The sequence below is a fragment of the Capsicum annuum genome, chromosome 9 (assembly GCF_002878395.1).
Source record: "Capsicum annuum cultivar UCD-10X-F1 chromosome 9, UCD10Xv1.1, whole genome shotgun sequence".
In the NCBI taxonomy this organism is placed as follows: Eukaryota; Viridiplantae; Streptophyta; class Magnoliopsida; order Solanales; family Solanaceae; genus Capsicum; species Capsicum annuum.
In genome coordinates this window covers 26,468,162-26,480,197 of record NC_061119.1, presented here as the reverse complement: position 1 = coordinate 26,480,197, position 12,036 = coordinate 26,468,162, and positions in this window count along the sequence as shown.

Below are 12,036 nucleotides of genomic sequence, written 5' to 3'. Positions count from 1 at the left end.
TTACCTTCTCAACACCCAATGTTGTGGATTGCTTTATCAGAAGCCTAATATCTGTCCAAAGTTGAACAACCTCTTGTGCTATAAAATCATGGCTTACTCCATATTTACCAGCTGCCCCAATTCCATAAGTGCTTTCACCATGCTCAGCATCTCTTGTAGACATCCTCTTTTTATCACCAAAATATCATCTAACATTTCTCGTGTAAATACCTAATGAAGATGTATAAATGCATCTCCTGAAACAGTATCTGCCATTTCTCGTGAACTGATATTCGGTGATCTGGAGAAAATTTCTAACAAATTTGATCCTCTGATTCTGTGATTAGGTACCATGTTCAGCTTCTTCTTGAATCTAAACTATGCTTCATACAAAGATTTTGCAGGTAACTGGATGAAGCTATAAGTTTCATCTTTTAACTATAGCATTTTTGTAGAAGGAAAGAATCTATTTAAAAACTGCTTCCACAACTCATGCCAGGTAGTGATTGAACCTGTCAAAAATTCCCCTAACCATAGTGATACTTCTCCAGTTAGCAAAATGGGGAACAACCTCAGTCTCAAAGCCTTCTGATCCACCCCCAAAATAGTATATGATGTGAATATCCCAGTAAAGTTAGCAAGATACAGATTTGCATTATCAGTTTCTACTCCTGAAAACACACCCTTTAAGTTTAACAGTTGGATCATACAACAACAACAATAAACCCAGTGTATTCCCACACAAATAGTTACATCATAGCACTAGTAATATCAAACTTCATATTGGAAGGTAGTGATGGAGGAATGATAGCTTCGGTCTTAATAGGTTCAACATAACCCACGTCTTCTTCTTCATTGTATGGGTCTAAGTAATAATATATAGGTCAATGGAACTTTTCCTCTCAAAAATCGATGATCAACTCCTTATCTAGGTTTGTCTAGTTTACCTTGTTGAGCTAATCTAGCCTCTTCTGCTAATCGAGCTTCTTTAGCTTCTCTTCTTTCTCTCTAGAGGATGTTATGTCTAAAAATCTGTAACATTCTGTGGATCTAGTGGGGCACACAGGAGTGCAACATTCAAATCAATAGGTGGAGGGTCTTGAACCCCATAGCAAACTTATCCTGACATCCTTCTCAGTGTTTGAAGGATTCTCTCTATCTCTGGATTAAAAGGGAGCAAGGGATCGCCTCTACTCCTCGTGTTAGACATAAACCGGCATATGACAACTTAAAAATAGAAAAGAGACTCACAAACTTTACCAAATTCAATCAACAATTACACCGTCTTCCCCAGCAATGACTCTAAAATTTGACGCCGCTCAAATTACACCACTCAATAAAGAATAAAGTAGTCAGCGAACAATTATAGAACCCAACCAGGTTTAGGTCGAACCCACAGAGAAGATGTTGAACAGTAGCTTCACTTGATGTATGTCATGAGTAGTGTTGAAAAGTAAATGGGAGATTTTAGAAGTTATCAGTAAGTAGTAACCAAATATGAGTGCTTTGCGTTGTAAACAATAGAATATGAACACTGGGGCTGTGTTCTCCCTGGCTTCTTAACTCCATAAGTTTCTCATGTTCAACCCACTATTCTGTTGTTCTACATGTAAAGTCAACAAGCTATGTATAACCAATATTCTTGTAAACAAGTTTATAAATCTCACCCTTTATAATATGAGTCTCAGGGCATCTCCATATTGCTCCTTGCCTATGACTTCAGTTCAACTCTTACCTTTTGAGTCTCGAGTTAATTAGATGAGATGGAGGGAAAGTAATAATGGAAGTGAATCTCAAATTACTGTCTTAGTTCTCTTTTCCCAATCACAAACTCCCTTATGAGGATGATTATGAAAATAGGCTATCTCCGAGCTTCTACAGTATCTTCAAGGTCAATTTATATGAAGAGAATTGATACATGCAGCTTACTTTAGAAGAGATGAATCTCCCACTTCCCTCATATAGTTAATCCACTAGGGTTCCGACAACCCTAGTCAAGGAAATTAGCCAATTATGCTTATGTAAAAATCTATGATAATCAATGAAAAAGGCATGTAATTAATTGCACAATAATGAGAAGAATAAAATTTGGAATCTCCTATTGAATAAAAACACAAAATCTCAAGACAGGTATCAATGACGTAAACTAATGCTAAAGTGTACTAAAGTAAGTTAAAAAATATGTAACCTAATAAAAGATAAACACTAGGGTGTTTATAGTATCTCAGAAATACTTAAAAAATCCTAACAAAAATGGGAAAGGTAAAGTTATATCGATACATGGTACGACTCTCTCCTTAGCTCATACCGTCATCATACGAGTCGTACCATGCCTCTCATATCTACTCCAATGTATGGTCTCCCAAGGCTTTAATTTTCTATTATTCATACGACTTCTAGTCACGAGTCGTACCTTTATCATACAAATTGTAGCCTTGACTCATATCAACCTGGGACTTCTTTCTTTGTATCTTTGGATAATGGTCTACTTACGGTTTCCTTATACGAGTCGTACTTAGAATTTCGACTCGTATACTTCTGAGACTTCATCTCTAGATGGTAGATTTATATTTTTTTATGCATACAATTTTCTCATATGACTCATATCCTTGTTTATGACTTGGATACTTGAGTTGTATCTTCTCAACACATATTTTTTCTTCCTGGTCTTGGTTTCTTTTGTGCTTACGTGTTAGCCTCTGATTTATATGTTGTGCTGATGACTTGTGAGGTAACTCGTATATTGATCAGTCTTTATCCTTCCAGGTCTTTTTGTTCCAGTTTTGTTCCAACACAATTGTAGACCTATTTTACCAACAATAATCACAAAAGTGAATCATATCGACTAAAACAACCTAAGTACATGCATAAATTCATGGTTTTAAGCATTGAAAGTATTGTGTTTCCATGACACATCAGTAAGCCTAACCTACCTCAAATCTAAAGAAAGCCCACTAATTGCTAAACTTTTTCTTTTCTAGGACCAAGATATGAAAAACACAATCTACACATCATTTTGAGAATTTCGATACCCATATTGCACCATTGTGCTTTGAATCCAAAAATCCCAAGTGGGTCCCACATACGAAAAAACACATTTTTGAGACCAAGTCAATGTTCATACACCACGATGGGATCATAACCCTCATAAACTAGGCGAAACCCAAGCATATTAGGGATAAAATTAAGCCCTCAAGAAATTGCGGGTTTTCGTCAAAATTCAAGAAATTAAAACTTGAAAAAGGATGGATTCATACCTTTAATCCGTTGTTAATCACAAATATATAAGTTAATAAAGATTCTAACTCACCCTCAAGTATCAATTTAAAGTTAATCTATCATTTTAGAGATTTTAGGGCTCAAAGGGGAGTTAAAATTTCCAATTTCACAACCAAGGGGGCTATTTATAGTACCTTGGTCGCGGTTAAATAGGGTCTGCAAGGTCAAAACTTGTTTTTTACCTCTTGTACTCATTCAAACTCCATTTTTAGCAAACGAACTATGCGACCTTACTAAATTCGATATTTCAAATGCATTGGTGAAGTTAGATTTTCCATTGGAGGTCTTTTAGGCCATTTGTGGGTGCCATACCCAATATCTGCCGATTTTCAACTTTTCGACCAACGGTCGAAATAAGCTTGGGTGCAGTGGGACCTAAACCAAGGGTTTACGTAGCCTAAAATCAATATTCCAGAGCTGCTGGAATAGTTGGAATTTATATCTGAGTCATTTTATTGAGATTTTTGCTCAGTGACCATTCAAAACTAGCGAAAACTTCTAAATGGGGAGTTAGACCTATAACCAAACGAACTACCTGATAACCAAACTATTAGTTCCAGCAAGTCATAAAAATCTTAGGGCATCTATGCAAAAGATCTATGGTAAAAATAAGAGGGTAGTATGGAAAAGGACCTGAAGGGTCATTACAATATCCACTACTAAGAAACTTTCGTCCTCAAATGTTAAGGATAAGGAAGTACTTGAATCCTCGAACAGGTGGGGATACTGGGTCCGTATCTCGTTCTCGATCGCCCAAGTGGCCTCCTTAACTAGGAGGTATCTCCACTGAACCTTCCCTATAGGGCTCTCCTATGTACGCAACCATCTCACATCACTAGCCAAACTAAGCATGGACTCCTCCAGAAAGGTCAACTGCTCATCTAACTGGACTGAGTCCCATCTAAACATATGAGATAGATTCAGAATATACTTCCTCAATATGGAGATATATAAAACTAGGTGAACAACAACAAAATTCAGAGGTAAAGTTAACTCATAAGCAACCTCACCAATAATGCAAAGAATCTCAAAGGGTCCAACATATCTCGAACTGCTTACCCTTCCTCCCAAACCTCATCACACCCTTCATAGGCAATACACAGAAGAATACATAGTCACCAAATCAAAATATCAAGGCACTAATCCAATGATCTGCATAGGCCTTCTGTATACTTTGAGCAGCCTCAACCTATCCTGAATCACCCTAACTCTATCCAACAAGGGCTAAAACAAATCTTTATCATGGGGGTCTAACCTCAGGAGTCTCAATACATCCAACTAGAGAACAACATCTCCTGCCATATAAAACCTCCAATCAAACTTATAAAAAATGGCTTCACTCTAAAGTTGGTCAAATAAATCATTAATAGGAGGCATAGGATAACAGTTCTTAACCATCACTTTACTAATCTGACTATAACCAATATACATACGCAAAAATCTACACAGTAAGGTGCCATATAAATAGGTTAGCTGCCAGTATCTAGGTAAATAGAAAACTTAATCTCCTTGATAGGGGGAATACCAGAGAAGTCAGTAGGGAACACATCAAGAAACTCACAAATAATAAGGAGAGAGTCAAGCGATGGACCCTCAACACTACCATTACAATATAAGCAAAATAAGACTTGCAATCCCTAGAAATAAGTCCCCTAGCACAACATAAAATATAATCCTCATCGGCTTGCGGATAACCACTCTCTGCCACACGACTGGGGCTACCAGGCATAGCTAAGGCAAAAATTTAGTCAAAATAGTCCATGACTGCATGATAGTGGGATAACCAGTCCATGCCCAAAATTACATCAAAATACACCATATTCAGAATATAGGTCAACATAAGTATCAACATCACTGACAGTCACAATACCTGATCAGAATACATCAATCCACTACTAATGATTCACCCACAGGAGTAGATACGTGCAATGGTACGGATAATAAATCAATAGACAACTCAAACTGTGGTGCATAATAAATATATATATATATATATATGTATATATATATATATATATATATAAGAATAAGTGTATCTAGGAATAAAGCAAGGGCCAACTAGAAGCATATCAAAATCACACCTGTATCTACAGTATCCAAAGTTTAATCCTCAGGCCTATCATGTACTGCATATAACTGAGTATGCCCGTCACTTAACTGGGCACTTAACAGACATTCTGTCCTTTCTATCTAAGGACTACCTCGAGCACCCTGGTAACTATCCCCTATGACTACAAGAACTACCTCTAACTGAGGGAGTGAACTACTCTAATAGAGGACCACTCTAAGCTGAACCAATCATTGCCCCACGACTAGGTCAATCCCACAAATAACGACCAATAAGTCCACAAGTAAATTAAGAAATTTTACTAGAACAAGAATTAATTAATTTGGATAACCCAAAATAATCATCATGTTTAGATAGACCAAAAAATGAAGCCCTAAAATAATGGGCCCTGCCCTTTCTAGGGTAATTTTCTAGCACTAAATTGACATCTATGGGTAATCTAAAGAGTTGTCAGAATAGGTCAACTCGACTGACTTTGAGGCTGAAAGAATGAACGTTGAGGATACCTACTCTAAGGAGACATACAAATGGAAAGCCTCAACTTTAACAAAGCAGTGAGCTATCTCATACCCCACAATTACCATAGAGCCCTGCTCCAATCTGAGGAGTTAATCCCTTCATCGATCTCTAAGGTTGCGAGGCATATACTCCTCCAAGAATATCGTAAAGAGTCAACAGGAAATCCAGCTAGTCTAGAATCCATAAAATCTCTCCATTAATGAAAAACAGACAAATCTAACTGATATATGGCATAATCTTTACCACGAGTCTCAACAATGTCCAAACTATGAAGCCTATCCTCATATGCAGTCAGGAACTCATGTGCATTCTCTCTAGGAGCATCGTAAAATCTCGGTGGAGCTAATTTCAGGAATCTGCCTAATATTTTTTGCTCCTCAAAAGATATAGGAGGATGGGAAACCACTGACTGGGCGACTATCAATGCAGGAGAAATCTCAACTCTAGGAGCTGCAGTTACTAGCTGTGCCCCTACCTCAGTATAACTTTGATTCGCAGACTGTACACTATCCAATGACACATCACTAATACAACTCTTAGACATATAGAAAACCACCATAAGACCTAAGGAAGATATTCTTCTTAAGCACCTTTACAAAGTCTAATGGAACCAAGGCAATCTTCCCTAGTATAAGAAACTAAGTCCAATTTTCCATAAGTATGAGAAACTAAAGCATTATATCTAAGGTTGAGTATTCTAAGGCACTCTCATGCTAAATATGAGTAATGAAGTTTATTCCACCTAATATAATAGGAAATAAGTCAAGCTTTCCCTCTTCTAAAATTCATATAACTTAATTGGTCCATCTAACCCAAGTCCTACATTTCATCAATCCAATACTTAAAACCCATCTCGATCTAACAAGATATCACAATTATATCAAAACTCAGCTCAATCTAACAAGGAGTAAGACTAACCTACCTCAAATCCAAAGAAAGCCTATGAATTGCTAAGCCTTTGATTTTTCTTTCCGAGAATATTTTTTGAGGTGCCAAGCTATCAAAAATATAATCTATACATAATTATGAGAATTTTGATATCAATATTGCACCATTATACTATGGGTCCAAAAACAACACCAAAAATCCCAAATGAGTCCCATGTACGGAAAACATATTTTTGAGACCAACTCAATGTTCATACACCACTAGGGTATTATAACCCTCAAGAATTAGGTGAAAGCCAAGCATATTTGGTCTAAAATCAATTCCTCAAGCAATTTGGGTTTGGTCAAAATTCAAGAAATTAAAGCTTGACAAAGTATGGATTCATACCTTTAATCTGTTATTGTAACAACAAGAATAACAAACCCAGTATATTCCCACAAAGTGAAGTTTAGGGAGGGTAAAATGTACACAGTCCATACCACTACCTCCGAGGAAGTAGAGATACTGTCTCCAATAGACCCTCGGCTCAAGATAGAGAATAGTATACGAAGGTCATAATGAGACATAAAACAGGTTGTATAGCATAACAGAAATAAGAGATTAAAAAATAAGAACACTAAGTCTCAGAGAAATGGGAAATAAGAGAAATACGAACAATACAGAATATGAAATAAGAACATAGATACCCATGTAGTAGTAACATGCTCTCACAGGCCTAAAAAACCCACCACACCCAAACTCCCCTATCACCTAGCGATTACCTACACACTCACCCTAGCTGTCTACCCTAATCCGCGACTTCTACACCTTTCTGTCTAGCATCATGTCCTCAGTAATCTGAAGCAGTTATATGTCATACCTAATCACCTCCCTCTGATATTTCTTAGGCCAACTTCTATCCTCTTGAAGCCATCCAAAGCTAGCCTTTCACACCTCCAAACAAGGGCATCCGTACCCCTCCTCATTACATGCCCAAACCATCTCAACCTTCCTTCTTGCATCTTGTCCTCCACCAAAGCCACTCTCACCTTCTCCTGGATCATCTTATTCCTAACTTTATCCTCTCTAGTTAGTCCACACATCCAACACGACATTCTCATTTCCACCACCTTTAATCTTTGAGTATAGGAGTTCTTTAATGGCTAACACTCCACTCCATACAGCATGGTCGGACGAACTGCCACTCTGTAGAATTTGCCTTTAAGCTTAAGTGGCACATTCTTTTCACACAACACTCCTGAGGAGAGCCTCCACTTCATCCAACCTGCGCCAATACGTTTAGTGACATCCTCATTAATCTTTCCATTCCCCTGAATCACAGACCCCAGATACTTAAAACTATCCTTCTTACAAACATCCTAAGAATCCAACAACACCACCACACCATCCTCCTAACTCGAGTCACTAAACTTGTATTTTAAATACTTTGTCTTGGACCTACTCAACCTGAACCCCTTAGATTCAAGAGAAATGAGAATAATGAGAAAAAACGAAAAACAAAATGAGAATAATGACAAAAAAAGAAAAAAAAATCACAAATACAAAAGAGAAAAAGGAAAGAATAACAAACATAAACTTCCATCTTGTTGTGAAGACCATAAGCTAGAACCAGATGATGAGTCATGCACAACCTGTGCGGCTTCATCGGATGATTCAGACCAAAATATTTACTTCCGACATCACATATATATATATGTGTGTGTGTGTGTGTCTCTGTGTGTGTGTCTGTGTGTGCGTGAGAGAGTGAGTGTGTGTATGTGTTAATCAAGCCTCTAACTCACCCCTAAGAATCAATTTGAAGTTAATATATAATTTTAGGGATTTTACCACTCAAAGAGAAGTGAAAATTGCCAATTTCGCGACCAAAGGGGCTATTTGTAGTACCTTAGTCGCGGTTTAATGGGTTCTACAAGGTCAAAACTTATTTTGAACTCTCATACTCTTTCAAACTCCATTTTTCACAAATGAGCTATGTAACCCGACTAAATTCAATATTTTGGATGCATTGGTTAAGTTTGATTTTTTATTGGAGGTTGTTTAGTCCACTTGTGGGTTCCGCACCCATATCTTCTGATTTTTGACTTTCTGACCAACGGGTCAAAATGAGCATGGATGTAGTGGGACCCAAACCAAGGGTCTACCTATCCTAAAATTGATATTTCAAAGCTACTAACATAGTTAAAATTTTCATTTGAGATTTTTTTATATAGGTTTTATCTTGGTGACCATTCGAAACTAGCAAAGACTTCTAAACAGAAAATTAGACCTAAAACCAAATAAATTACCTGGTAACCAAACTATTAGTTCTAGCAAATAATAAATAACTTGGGCAGCTATGGAAAAGCTCTAACAACAAAAATAAGTTGATGGTACTGAGAATAACCTGAAGGGTGATTACAGTAAGAAATAATTAATTCATATCAATAATATTTAATTTCACTTATATTCACATAAATGTGAAATTATGTCTTTGCTTCACATTAATACAAATTGCTATCTTACGTATAGAAATAACAGGATACATAAGTGCACCAATTGCACTAATAAATAATATTTTCTAACAATTTTCATGAGATCAAAATTGATCTTTCTTTATGGTAAATGATCTTACAACCATTGGGATATTCCTAGATTTAATCTCTTGAAATCCTTTAAGAATTTTCCTATAGCATTTACTGTCTAGATAGACATGACAATCATTTGTTATATGCATTCAAGATTTCATACATTGCTAGATTTAAATAAATCTTATTGCATCCACTATAAGAGAACACATCTCCAAATAATAATGTCAGGACTTTTGTGAATAACCTTTATTCCTCAAGGCACAAGTTGTACTTTATATCTTACGATTTTACTTTTCACACAATCAACTATTTATACCCCACTGACATTATACCTTAGTTTGTGAACTAATTTCAAGAGATCACTTCTCAAGTGAAATATAATATACTTGAATTGTGTATTTTATCTGTCCACACTATTTGACAGATTTAAGTTTAAGATACTTATTTCCATTTATAATTATGAGCATTATATTACCAAAAATATTGCTGATGACTATTTGATATCAGGTCCAATAAGACATAACTTATTGATATCTCTACATTTCGTCATTTTCAGGTATCCAAACCTTTTTCAAGGTTTTATGAAGTGCTATGTCATGGTGCTCTTTTAAATCACTTTCCTTATAATTAAAACTATCTTGATCATTTTCTCTTATCCTTCTGTAAGGGGTTTTATATTTGGAACCAATTGGTCTATGATGTTTTAGGTATGTCATAGATTTTTTACTTGAAGGACTTTTCATTGGAGCATTTACATTTGAATTATAACGTAGAGTCAATCTGGCAATGAACTTGCAACACTTTGAAAATCATGAATTATCTATTAAATTTCAAGTTCACTTTTTTTCAAGGATCTGGATAACTCATTCCATACATTTCAGTTATTAATCATATCTCCTCATAGAAATCTAGCATTCACCTGGATCTTATGTGGGGATACAAATTTGTGAATGGTGGGTAGTGCACATTAAGATTTTTAGATGGATTTATTTAGTTCCTAATATTGAATCAATAATATAGGGGAACCTTGTTGGCACGATGCATACAAATGCTACTACATTTAAATAAACTCGCCTCATACAAAAAAAAATTGGGAGATTTGTTCTCATGACCAATGGTTCAACTATAATTAGAGGCTTATAATTTTTTGCTAAACCAATCAACTTTTATGGTTTGAAACCATTCTCTCAATTTAACAATTTGAGCAAACAACCTTTCAAAAATCAAATTGCAAGTTGATTGTGAAGCGCATGTGACCAACCATAGATGCACCTTATTTCATAGTAAACAGTCCACATGGCAGGTGAACGGGCCCATCTACACCTTGATGTGCATTTCAAAAATTTAGGATATACAGCTATAATCTTAGCTGATATAGTATTTTATCATGAGAACAAGCAAACTAAGAGAATTCTTGAAGAATCTTTTATTTTTTCAACGTTTAACGACATGATTTCTCAATTATTTTTGCATCACATATGAACCGAAACAATCAATTGGTCATGTCAACTTATATATTTTCTATAAACATTTAGTTTACTATCTCATGTGATTTCATCATCATGCTCATATTTGTATCAACAAATAGGAAAGAATGAATAGTGTTTTATATAAATATTTATAACCTATTTTGATTGTATTAATATAAAGACATAAAATCTTTCCATAACTTATAGTCTCAAAATCACAAAAGAAAGGTATCCAATCAGTACTTTAAATGTACTGGTATGCTAAATAAGGTAGGACGACATACATGGTTTCAGGAACAAGAATAACAACTGTCTAAATATACATATAAAATATGGAGTACTAAATAGAGAACATGAAATCTATTGATATTGAAAATTTGTGAAATCTGTAAATACTGTGTATGCATAAAAATTTGTAAATACTAAATATATGCATGACCAAGAATATAACATGAATTGAATAAAAGTTTGTAACCTGAAATAATTGAAATTTCTATGCCTTGGTCAAACAACACTGAGACTGAACTACTGGTCTGACTATTGAGTTGAGACTATAGGAGTTATCATCTAACCGACATGCCCCAATATGAGCTAATTGGGGCCCAACCTGTAACCCTAATTAGAAGAGTGTTAAGACCATTCCACGGGTACTAACGCTGGCTATGTGGATCCGCTATACTGAAGAACTAAGGGTGTAAAACCTGATCTGACGGGTGACCCTAGTGAGAAAGTCAAGCCTAAACTGATGGGTGACTTCTTATATCCAATGCTGGCTACGTAGTTCTGGAGTTTAGGGACTGCTACTAGCGACTCTGCCTATCTAATGGGGAAGCCTCCATCCCTACACTCGCTCGGTGCTAAATCCTTTTTCCAACTAAATGACACCAAGTTACTGACTATTCTGAGTTTAACTGACTATTCTAGTAATGCTCATAATATAATATGAAGTTATTCTAAAGATAGTGAGATAAGGCTAAGTAAATAGCTATGGTTTTTGGGAATTCAATACCCCCAGGACTCAAAAGCAAAAATAGTTAAAATTTTACTTAAGCTTAAAGGACATAACATGCAATCCTCTATCAAATCTTCACACTTGTAGACATTTTATCAAACACTAGGAGTTCATAGTTTATTCAAATCATAGGAATGTTATAGGACTTGTAGTAATAGCAAAAATTTAACATGAATGGCACTAAATCATGATTTAATTTAATGAACAACAACATTAAAATGTGGAGAATTGAATAACACCAATAATTTCATTTAT